The sequence below is a fragment of the Mirounga leonina genome, unplaced genomic scaffold (genome assembly GCF_011800145.1).
Source record: "Mirounga leonina isolate KUSES-001 unplaced genomic scaffold, KU_Mleo_1.0 Mir_180, whole genome shotgun sequence".
Lineage (NCBI taxonomy): Eukaryota > Metazoa > Chordata > Mammalia > Carnivora > Phocidae > Mirounga > Mirounga leonina.
In genome coordinates, this window is record NW_023270469.1 from 14,944,134 (window position 1) to 14,955,259 (window position 11,126).

Below are 11,126 nucleotides of genomic sequence, written 5' to 3' on the forward strand. Positions count from 1 at the left end.
TGTTAAATTAAACAAATAAAATATTAAAAAAAAAAAAGAAGTAATAGTGGACATTTACACTCTTCTGTGTACTTGCTGCACCAGGAGAAAGGACTAGAAGCTCCCGGAAGGGAATATCTTAAGTCAGAATCCTCCCCAAACTTCCGAAGGTGGACAACTCTTCCTATGGGAATATGGACCCTGGGGCAGAGAGAGAATATGGAAATGAAGCCTGCAATAAGTGAAAGGGTTTGCTTCACTTTGTAAGGCCAACATTTATGGCAAGGAAGGGAATAAAGCAAGCCAGGGATGTGAACGAAAAGTAGCCGAAACACAATGTTATCTTGAAGATGAAATCGCTCAGTGATTAGGAAGAGAAAACGAGAATGACTTCTCACTTACCAAGCAACAATTTTAAATATCAAAAGGAAGAAAAACAGGGGGAATAGGAGGATTTAGACAGTAACCAATGAGCACCTTTCAAAAAAAAAAAATACCAAAACCAAAAAACCATATCTTTAAATTCAATATAAACGATGACTGGAAAAAAAAAAAGGTCAATTTCTGTGTGAAAAGACTCTACGAATTGACTCAACTCCTGGAAGACGCTGGTGACAAGTTGGAAGAACAGAAAACTGGGCTTTTAAGAGAAAGGCACGAGTGAACAGATTTAGGAGGAAGAACTACCGGCCGTTTGCAGAAACGTGGTCATCAGAGGGATCTGCCTTTGTTTTGAGGGATTTGAGGGAGCTGACAGCAAGCGCCTCCATTTTCCAGACCAGGAGACTGGGGCCTGGAGAGGGGTGGGGCTCAAAGTCCACGGGGTCAGGAAATCAATAGGAGGACGAACGGAACGGGCACAAAGACCAGCAAAGAAAGAAGCAAAGGCCTGTGGAAAAGCTGGAAGGCTGAGGCAAATGGATTCCAAGAGTGGAACCATAGTTGTTCAAAGCAGCATCTAGCTTTTCTTTCCATTTTGAGACAAAAGGCATAATAGCAAGGATAAAAATGGGCTCGCCAAGACCAATAACCATCCCCTAAGAACCTAGATATCTGTTAGTTTAGGCAAATAGTATCCTGTTAACTTCCTGCCCCGTGGCAATGTGGTACCCGGAATAAAACCATCACGTTTAAAGACAGAACAACCCATAGTTCTCGCACATCCCCCCCCCACCTGGCTCTTTCCTACTCTCTCTCTCTCTCTCTCTCTCTCTCTCTCGCGCGCGCGCGCGCGTTCCTACTTTGTCCCTCTCTCCCTCCCTCCCCTGCTCCTCCCTTCATGCTCTTTCTGGAAGGGGGCTGTCCCAGAACTACTCCTCCCAAATGGTGCAGGGCAGAGCCTGTCAGAGATCTTCTGGATCCAGGGTGAGGTCCAAGGGGCTGGTGTGGCCCCGAATCCCTGCCTCGGAGAACTAGCAAAAGCCAAGTAATTGCTTTTTCTCCTTCCACTAATAAGCTTTTCAGCAGAGGAAGAATTCACCTTCCTGTAGTCAACAGACCCTTTTTTCCCTGCCTCTCCTCGCTCCAAATAATCTAAAGTGACTGCAATTTCAGTCCTGGCTCTCTAGCATTCAGCTCCACCGGCTGAGGTCAGAGGGTGTCAAGTGAGGGCTCTCCATTTCTTTTCGACTCTGCCTTCACACCACCCATGCTTCTTTGTAACTGAGGCAACCTGCCTCCCCAGTCCAGCCATTATGTGCACCACCAGCCCACGGCACACACAGACTTCAGTCAGGATTCCAGGAAATGTTTTTAAGGCCTAGAAAACACTGGGGGAGAAAAAAAAATCTCTTTGCTGTAAACAACTGATTAGTAATGACCAACTTCAGATGCTCGGGTGACCTGAGCCACTCATTTCCTGGTTTTGAGAAAATGCATCGCGCTACAACATTTGTGTGTGTGTGGTGGTTAAACCATGTGGCTGGTTGTGTGGTTTTTGGTTTAGCTGAATGCAAATGACTCCGGTTGCTGAATTTGTTTCTGATGACGTCGCTACACACTCATGGTGTTGGAGGCTTCGAGACGGGCTTCGTGCCTGTGGAACCGGCTGCGAGGAGGCTGCTGGGGGGGGGGGGGGAAGCACCCCACCCCCTCCCCTGCCTCATTTCCCAGATGAATGAAATGGGATTTCAATTAAGAAGGGCGGCACCCGTGCCTTCCCCTCCTCTGTCTTCATGGAGAGCTAAGGGGGGGCACAGGCAGAGTGTGAGGAGAATAAACACATGGACAAAGGGAGATGGACTGAGTGAGAGGAAGAACAGGTGTGTGAAGGGTCGGAGGGAGGCCCCGCAGGTGCCCGTCCCATGGAGGATGAACGGAGGCACACGTCCAAGTGCACGAGGCCAGTTACTGGAAGAGCAGCCCCAAGCGGGGTAAACAGAGGCAGGTCTGCAAAGAGGCTGCTCACTGGGCCTGCAGCCGATGCCTGTGAGGTTCTGGAAGGGGAGGAGAGAAAGGGAGAAGCATCCAGGGAAGACGTGAACACCTGCACACACACACCCGGAGGAGGTGGACGCTTACTCCTGGCTACAGCCAGGCCTGTGATGGGAATTTATTTCCCTCAATTATGTGCTCTCGTCCCCAGTCTCAGTTCATCAGCACAGTGCAGCCAAGTCAATGAAAGGCTCCATAATGAAGTAATCACATGCACGGGGATGGCCCCGCACCTGCCCGCTGGGCCCTGAATCAAGCTGACATCGGCCCTCCAATCCCTCCCCAACCCCGTGTGCTCCCAGGTTCCTGTCAGGTCACCCCCATCCTGCCCCAAGAGGCTCTGCCCCGGCTGCCATTTTCTTGACCCCATCACAAAGGCCCTGATTGCAAGAGAGGAGGAAGGGACTAGCTACGTGGGACTGGGCAGTAGGAAATGTTCCATCCCTCCCTTTTCTCCTACCTGGGAAATCCTTTGCTGCAAGGAGCCTGATCCTAAAAACCAGTACCATGTGCCCAGAAAGACTCCATTTGCTCAAGTCATTGGTATCTAATAATAATAGTAATGGGGGAACACAACTGGAGTAGATTTCACAGGTGAGGGAACGCAGGGTCACAGAGGTTACATGAGTGGCAAAGGTCACGCAGCTCAGAGGCAACAGAGCTGAAGCTGAGGCCCACGCTCTTCACGACCGCCTCGAGAGCTGCTGCGTTCTCCCAAGAGAACTTAAACTTCTGCTCACGCCGTCCGTCCGCCCGTCTGCCGCATGTTCATGGGGCACCTCTTCTAGGTACTGACAACACAGCGAGGAACAAGAGAGGAAAACTCCCTGCTCTCGAAGGGCAAGGGGGAGAAAAGAGGATGGGGGGGGTAAGACAGACAAGCTGCCACCCAACAAATGAACATACTTCAAGTCAGGTGCTGATGGGGGAGGATGAAAAAGTAGGGATGGGGGACAAAAGAAATCCCAGGGGTCACTTCCTACTGGCAGCTTAGCGAAGACCTGGAGGAAGCAAGGGCGCGAGCCACAAGGGCCATCCAGGCAGAGAAGAACTGCACGTGCAAAGGCCCGAGGTGGGAGCAGAGAGAGAGAGGAGGGCCCCAAGAGGAGTCAGACAGGTCATGGGGGCGAGTTCCCGTGGGCCAGAGGCCCCGCTAACACGCAAGGGACTTCTACGAAAATGACAACAAGGGGCTCCTCTTCAGCATCCCGTCCTCTGGGCAGATGTGGCCCCACACTCCCCACCCTGCTTGGTAAGCCGAACCTGGGATGGATTCCTCCCCTTGGGAGAGAGCTGCGTGGGCGAGATCCTGCCCAGCCTCCCACGGTTACACTGCTAGGGCTTTCCAGTACAAGGCTAAGGGACCTCCCCAAACACGCGTATGTGTAATATATACGATCTCCTTGAGCCTTTCCCTTTCCTGGGGCGGTGGGCAGAAGCTGATCGTGAGTGCAACAAACGCAAAGAGGGGATGGGGAAGGCTGACCATCCTTTGCCACAGGCCGCACGGCAGCACTGGGTGGTGGGGGCACCCATTCAGCAAAGCACCTCCCTGAGAGGCTGAAGAGTCCGCACCAGGACTGGGGCGAGGGACGCGAGGCTCACAAGAGCTGTAGCTCCAAGCCAGGAACGCCGACCGTTGCACGTCCCTTCTCTGAAACCGTACTGCCCTTTCACATACGTGAATTTCAACACACTTTGCAAACTTAATAATCATATAAAGCTACGTGACCCGGGCAGCGCTGCTGTTTCCATGCCGGCTCTTCCCAGCACAAGATCAATCTGGGGGTGGGGGTGTGGGGGGGGGCAGCACTTTGCTTTTCTTAAATGGGCTCTTGTGGGAAAAGACTCTGCTCCACTCGCCACAACGTAACAGGTGTCTTCCCCTAGTGACACACACACGCACACATACACACGTGTGCACACACATACACACATGCGTGCACACACGCGTGCACATACACGCACACACGCATACACACACGTGCACGCACATACACACGTGCACACATACACACATGCGCACGTGTGCACACGCATACACGCATGCACACACGCGCACACACATGCACACACGCGTGCAGACACATATACACACATACACGCACACACGTGTGCACACATACACGCACACACGTACACGTGCACACATACACGCACATGCACACACATGCATGCGCACACACAGGCGTGCACACACACGCACATGCACACTCATGCACACACATACACGCACACATGCATACACACACACACGCTTCCTGCGGCAGCACCACCACCCCCCTCTGCTGTCCCGGGGCTAGAGCCAGGTAGCGAGGTATAGGTAGACGGGCATCACCTATCTCCGCGGGCCGCTCTTGGCCCCCATCCTCAAACCAGCCATCTCTAAGTACCCTGGGGCCTCCAAGACAGAATAAGTGGGCAAGCCCTCAAGTGTTCTGGGTTCTGTTGTTAAACATGAATGGTGAACCCGGAACACCTATGGAGGAGCTGCTCTGTATGCTGTTTCTCTGGCCAGGAGACCAGAGGAGCTGGATCTTGGCCAGAAGGGAAGAGGGAGGGGCCCTGCAGAAAACACAAGAAGTCAGAGGGGACGGGAGTGGGGGGGGGGGGGCAGCCAGAGGAGCTCCTTCTGGGTTTGCTGGGGATCCACAGGACTGCCCAGAAAGGCAAGGCCAAAAGCCAGAGAGGAACAAGAAGGCACCAAGCAGGGGACTGTAGGTGATGAGCGAGGAGGCAAAACCTAGAAAACTGGGAGCTGAGTGGAATAGGATGCATAATGGGCCAGACCCATCACGGCTTCAGGCGCACATTAATTTGGGTTTCCGCAGTGACCAGAAGCCTGAGGAGCCATACCCCTTCTCCAGTTCATTCCATTCCAATCATCAGGAGAACTGTGTTTTGGGGAAGGGGCCAGGCCAGTTACTGGAGCCTTAACTTGGTTGCTGCCTTTTACAGTACACTTCCCAGAATAAACTGCCCCAAGACTTCATCCATCACCAAAAAAGGCAACTGTGAAAACACTCATGGCCGGCCCCTTCCCTCACACCAGCAGTCACCCTCCCCTCCACTGGGGGGGGGGGGGGCGGGGGCGGCGGGGGGAGGTGGCTCGGCCAGTTCTAATTGCTCTTGTGGATGCTGTGCGGTGTGGGGGCCGTTCCCAGCGATGAGCAGTTAGGAACTTCCCAAATCATTAACCTTTCTCGGAGTGCATTGTACTGGGAGGTGCTCCCTCTGCAGCCTACTCAGGAGCCCTATTGATCTGCCGCACACTCGGCGCCTTCAAAGTTGTTTATGATCGATATGCAAATTGCCCATGGCATTGATCTAGTATTAATTTTCAATTAGGGAATCCACAAGGGGTCTCTGAGGGTCAATACCTAACAATGCAAAGGAAACTCTGCTGAGGAGTACCGGGCCTGATGCTGATAAAAGCTTCCCTAAGCCTCCTTCTCAATAGTTCCAGGCCCTCGGGGCTGTCACCTTCACTTTGGCTCATTTGGTTCCCTACTAAGTCAGACCCCTTCGGTCGGCAGCCTCCCAAGGCTGGCTCTGGGGTTGTTGCCCTGAACTCCACCCCCCTCCCCAACACCACCGCCCCTGCCCCCCAGCCCGGTGCCACAGGGACACTCCCTGGCCTGCCAGTGCGTTCCCCTGACGCGCGCCCTCTTGATCGGATGCCCCAGGAAATGCCTCCACGTCTCCCCATGCCACACCCAGCCCCAGGACCACTCTCTCCCCCAGCTCCCCAACCACACATACCTTTTTCCTCCCTCTCTCCCTCTCCCTCGTTTCTGCTTAGTCACGGAACGTCACCTTGGCACGCTGCCACGGCTGGAGCTGGCGAGCTGCACGGTCCCCAGAAATCTCAGGCAGTCAGGCAGAGCCGCCAGGCTGCCAGGTTATGCTTGGCAAACAACCCACTGATGTCATTTCAAAAAACCAGCGGGGGGAAGGAAAAAGGCACAGCTTCAAATCATCTGTTTCTCCTTCTTTCTTTCTTCTAACAAAATGTTTCTTCCTAAATGAAACATGGGGGCAGGGGGCTGGAGGGTTGTTAATGACTTTACCACTCGCTCATGGTTCCCAGAAGAGGCCTCGGCCCGCCCTCCAGGAGTGTGCAGGGCAGTGTGTGTGAGCCACGGATGGGGGTGTCCCCGGGGAGGGTGTGCCCAGCTGGGACTCGAGTGACCCGGGGACTCAGTCATTCCATTACGGCCCCTAACAGCCCCTGAGAGACTTGCGTGGGAAAGCTGGGCGGGCAGGAGTTGGGAGAGGAAAGTGTCCTGCTCCCCTCCCAGCAGGTGTGGGGATGAGCAGGGTCCAGCTGCGCTCCAGGCTGGGGCCCAGCTAGGACTCTGTTCGCCTTCCCTCTCTGCCAGGGGCTCTGCGTGCTCCACGTTTTCTGCACATCCTCCAGTTGGAACAAACCTTCCAGAGTCTCAGGCTCTGTCATACCCCACGGAACCCCCTGAAGACCCACCTCCACGCCGGATGGGTGGGTGCCTGCCGCTCCCCGCGTGAACGGGCGCATTAGCTAGCCAGGCTAATTGGTTTATGGATAACATTAATTACCATGTTGCTCATTAATGGATGAAATCTTTATTGGTGCCATTGATCAGCGGACTTGTTAGCTGGCCTCCTAACCAATGGCGGATATAACAAGCTCTCTTATTGGCATATCAATTAATGCAATCAATTCCTGGCCAGAGGCTGCCATTCGCTTCCCTGGTTGTTCAGGGGTAGAAGACAGAGCCATGTCAAGCATGCCTTTCTTTAGAGTTCCCACTTCTCAACTGACTTCCAGGTGGCTTCTCGGCCGCTTGGAGCTCATATAGCCAAATTAAAAAAAAAAAAAAAATCACACCTACCCTTCCATGTGAAAATCACCTTTCCATGTTCCACTAGTGATGTAAGTGCTACTCTATCAGGGTACATAAGCTAGAAGGAAAATGGGAAGCGCCTGGAGACTGTTAAAGCAAACAGGAGGGCTGAAGGAATCAGGAGATGTTTCTAGATTAGACACTGATAGAAATGATTTGGTCCCCAGACCAGCCTCTGGACAATGATCACACAAGCCTGAAAACAACAAACCAAAGGCATCAGCCCTCTGCCCACCCGGGGAAGCCTTCCCAGACCTCCCAACCTCCTCGACGCACAGTCACATCTGCTGACCACACCTAACGGCATCCACCTCACTCCGTGCCTCCGACTGACTGGTCCTGCAGGAAAACCTCGCCTGCTCACCTTAAATCCCAAGCTCCGGTACCAAAAAGGCGTTTTCACATTAGGGACCACCACGTGCCCAGTAAATCTGTGCACACAGGGGCACTCTAATGTTTGTTGAAATGCATACAATAAATCTGTTCAACAGCACTTATATCCCTATAAAGTCACAGTTGGGGAAAAATTTTCTCGAGGCAGCAACAGTCTTTAGTTGTTTCAGAAATTTCTAGGCTCAGGGACTGGGTGTAGGTGGATCCCCAGGCCCAAGGATTTGCAGCTGGACTTTACTGACGACGAGCGAACACGAGGGCATTAATACTCCGGCAAAGGGGATGAGCCGACAGACCCGTGGCTTTGGGAGGGTAAGTGGGGAATGCCTGACCCCCAAGATGCGCTTTAAAAGGATTACCTGGAGTTTGCCCCCAAAGGGAGAAGCTTGGAATATTATTCCACATTTGTTTCTAAAAGCCAAAAATAAATGTAAAAAGGGAAGAAAATCACTACTCAGCGGTGCCAGCGCTATTAATAAACTTTGCAAGCACAAACATTTAATTCAAGGAGAGAGGGTAGAAGCAACAAGAATTGGTAAAAAGCAGACAGGGTGGGAAAGCCAGCTGCTTTGGGTAGAGCGGTGACAGAACACAGGAGGGTGGCTGAGGTTGTGGCTCAGGGACATAATTCTCAGCATGCGGTAGCACAGCTCAGGGCTTCTAGGATAAACAGTAGAAATATTTCCTCTGATTTATAAATAGAAAGTGACATCTTTCCACGTGGACCATCAGTACCTTCCATATTCACAGGGCAGAGGCAAGTCCTGAACAGACCGAGGCAGGGGCCAGAGAGAGATGCCCCAGCCAGGGGTCACCCTGACAGAGAGCAGAGAGGAGAGGGGCAAGAGGCCTCAGAGGGGAGGCCAACACCTCCTCAACGTGCAAAGTCCTTCTCCATGGAGCAGAAGCCTGCACACCCTCCGCCATGGTCATCCGACAAAGGTGACGGGTAGATACGCAGACGAGGGGCCCGTCGCCAGCCACTCAACACCACGGCGATTCTTTCAGTCAGAGCAGCCCCAGGGTCTTCCAACGGCAGGAGTCTCTGGGCGCCTCTAAGGCAGAGTTCGTAGAGTACAGTGGTCTCGGAACAGCTCGCTGGGGACCCCCGTAATACTCGCAGGGGTTCTGCGAAGTTTGACTCCAATTTTAAGTTGTTCATTAAATTACTGGTTCTTACTAAAGGCTGTCAAAATAAAACCTACTCAAATATGGTATTTGCCAAAATGTGACACCCTGGAGGTCAGGCCATTAACTCTGGCCACGCTAGAGTTTGTGTGGGCCTCAGAGTGATACGTCTGCCCTCCCTACCTAATTGGGAGATTCTTCTGAGGTTGCAAGACACAATGCTTATAAAAAACAGTTAGCACTTGGAACTCCTTCCACATGGGCAAGGATTTGCAGAATAAGGGAACCAAAACGAAACCCATAAACAAAACAGAAGCGTAGCTGATCCTATTTAACTATACCTTCCATAACTCTTGATTTTGATCAAAATGTTGATCACCTCTGCTTTATTCCCATTTTATACAGCTTTCCTAGAAAAATTATTTATATATTGGGTGAAAATCAGATTTCATTTTTTAGAGAAGAGAGCACTACTTAATAAAAGTTTACAAAGCACTGTTTTGTCTGAGGTATCGCTCTAGATGAGCGGAGTGCACTCTTTGGAGAGCCTCTCTTAGAAGCAACATGGATTATTTATTTATTCATTTATTTATAACATGGGTAATTTAAAGTTTCGAGAAAGAATGTAAAAACTCACAGCCCTCCACTGACAGAACATGCTCACACACACCGCATTCACTCTCAGTACTACATGGGCGCGTGAAAGACCACATGCCCAGATGGAGAGAGCTGTGCCATGGGATGATGAAAGCGGACTTCAAAGCATTGTGTTATGTTGTGTATTTGCTTTCCAATAAAAAGTGAAGAGGGAGCACGATCTCTTCATGATCTGCCATGGAAGCAACACTCAACTCCCCTTAAGAAAGGGTTGCCTGATTCCTCTGCAAAAGTGGGCACGGAGAATGCAGTTGTCCTTGTCTTAATACTCTAACCACACAGAAAGCTTCCATGGTTGTCTTCTCTCCCACAGACTAGAGCTTAGAAGCTCTCTCTCCAAGACAGAAAAGAAGGGTTGTCTAATTTGTTCACTGATTGATTCGCCAAGTCATTAAACATCTCTATGAGTGTGCACTGACTAGGTTCTAGGCATTGTGGATCCAACTGGACCACAGCAGATCCCACCTTGGGGGACCCAAGCTGGCTGAGTTACATCCAAACTTGCCACTGAACCATCGTGTCGACACGCACTCGGACAAGAACGTCACCTCTTTTACTAGGTCTCTGCTCACCTGAGGGACAGACAACAAAGTTGGCCCTTGATGTTCTAAGAGAGCTGCCATGCTAGGGCTCTAAGTTGGCCACATTCAGTACTCTCTGGGAACACTGGAATCATTGCAGAATCAAACCCCGTCCACTCTAAAAGGCTCTTCATTCCCAAGACCCTGGCCCATGCTTCCCTGACTCTTCACCTGGGTGATCACATATCAAGGTTCTTCCACACCAAACACGATAATAAACCAAATCTTATCAGAATTGAGCTATAAATCTGTGAAGACTCCACTAATTTCTAGCCAAGGGAATAACACCACAAAAGTACTTTTTAAACTAATTACTCAGATTCCGAAGCACAGCCCTAATGAGCCTTCTTTTCTGCCCAGAACTTACTAAGAGAGACTACGTTCTGGTGCAGTAATTACCGCTTTCCCCTTCAAACTTCTAACTGGAGATCGATGCTGCATTTTAAGACCCATTGATTTACAATTAGCCTGGCTTTCCTGCTAAAGTGTTTTTAAAGCAGAGTTTACTTTTATTTTATTTCAAAATCTCTGAGATCTGGTTCTTGGATTTTACACCCTCGCGAGAGGGGACTGGAAATCTCCAAGAGGAAGATACTCATCAGAACAGAGAGGAGGAGGGGCGTGGAAGTCAGAATCAGGAGGGTGGGTAAGGGGAAAAGGGAACTTAGTTTGCAGGATCCATGCGGAGACAGAAATTTGAACAAAAATTTTTTTGAAAGCCAAAACTTGTGCCGAAAGGGGAAGGAACGAGGAAATCCGAAGAGAGGAATCAGGCGGCAGGGCGGCAAGGGGAGAGCGCAGGGCTCGCGGCCTCATCAAGTATAGCTGCTGTCAGGGCGGCTGGAGCGGCTCTTTATTGCCTCGGCTGCTTATGAGCATCCTCGGGAAGGGGGAGAAAGAAAAGAAAAGAAAAGAAAAGAAAAAGCTTTGTGCATCTCTGCAAAACAAAGCACTAGTTAAAAATAGTGTGTGCAGCAGGGACAGTGTGCTAACATGAGGGTCCTGGCAGCTCCAGCATCTTGCACAATCTGTCCCATGAGGAGAGCAGAAGTAAGCGAAGCAATTAAGAATT

The 11,126-nt window shown here is 51.1% G+C and overlaps 1 protein-coding gene across 1 annotated transcript in view; it reads right to left on the reverse strand.

Moving 5' to 3' along the window:
- ZFHX3 (zinc finger homeobox 3) overlaps nucleotides 1-11,126 on the reverse strand; it is a 704,611-nt gene that overhangs the window by 57,407 nt on the left and 636,078 nt on the right. The window lies entirely within an intron of this gene.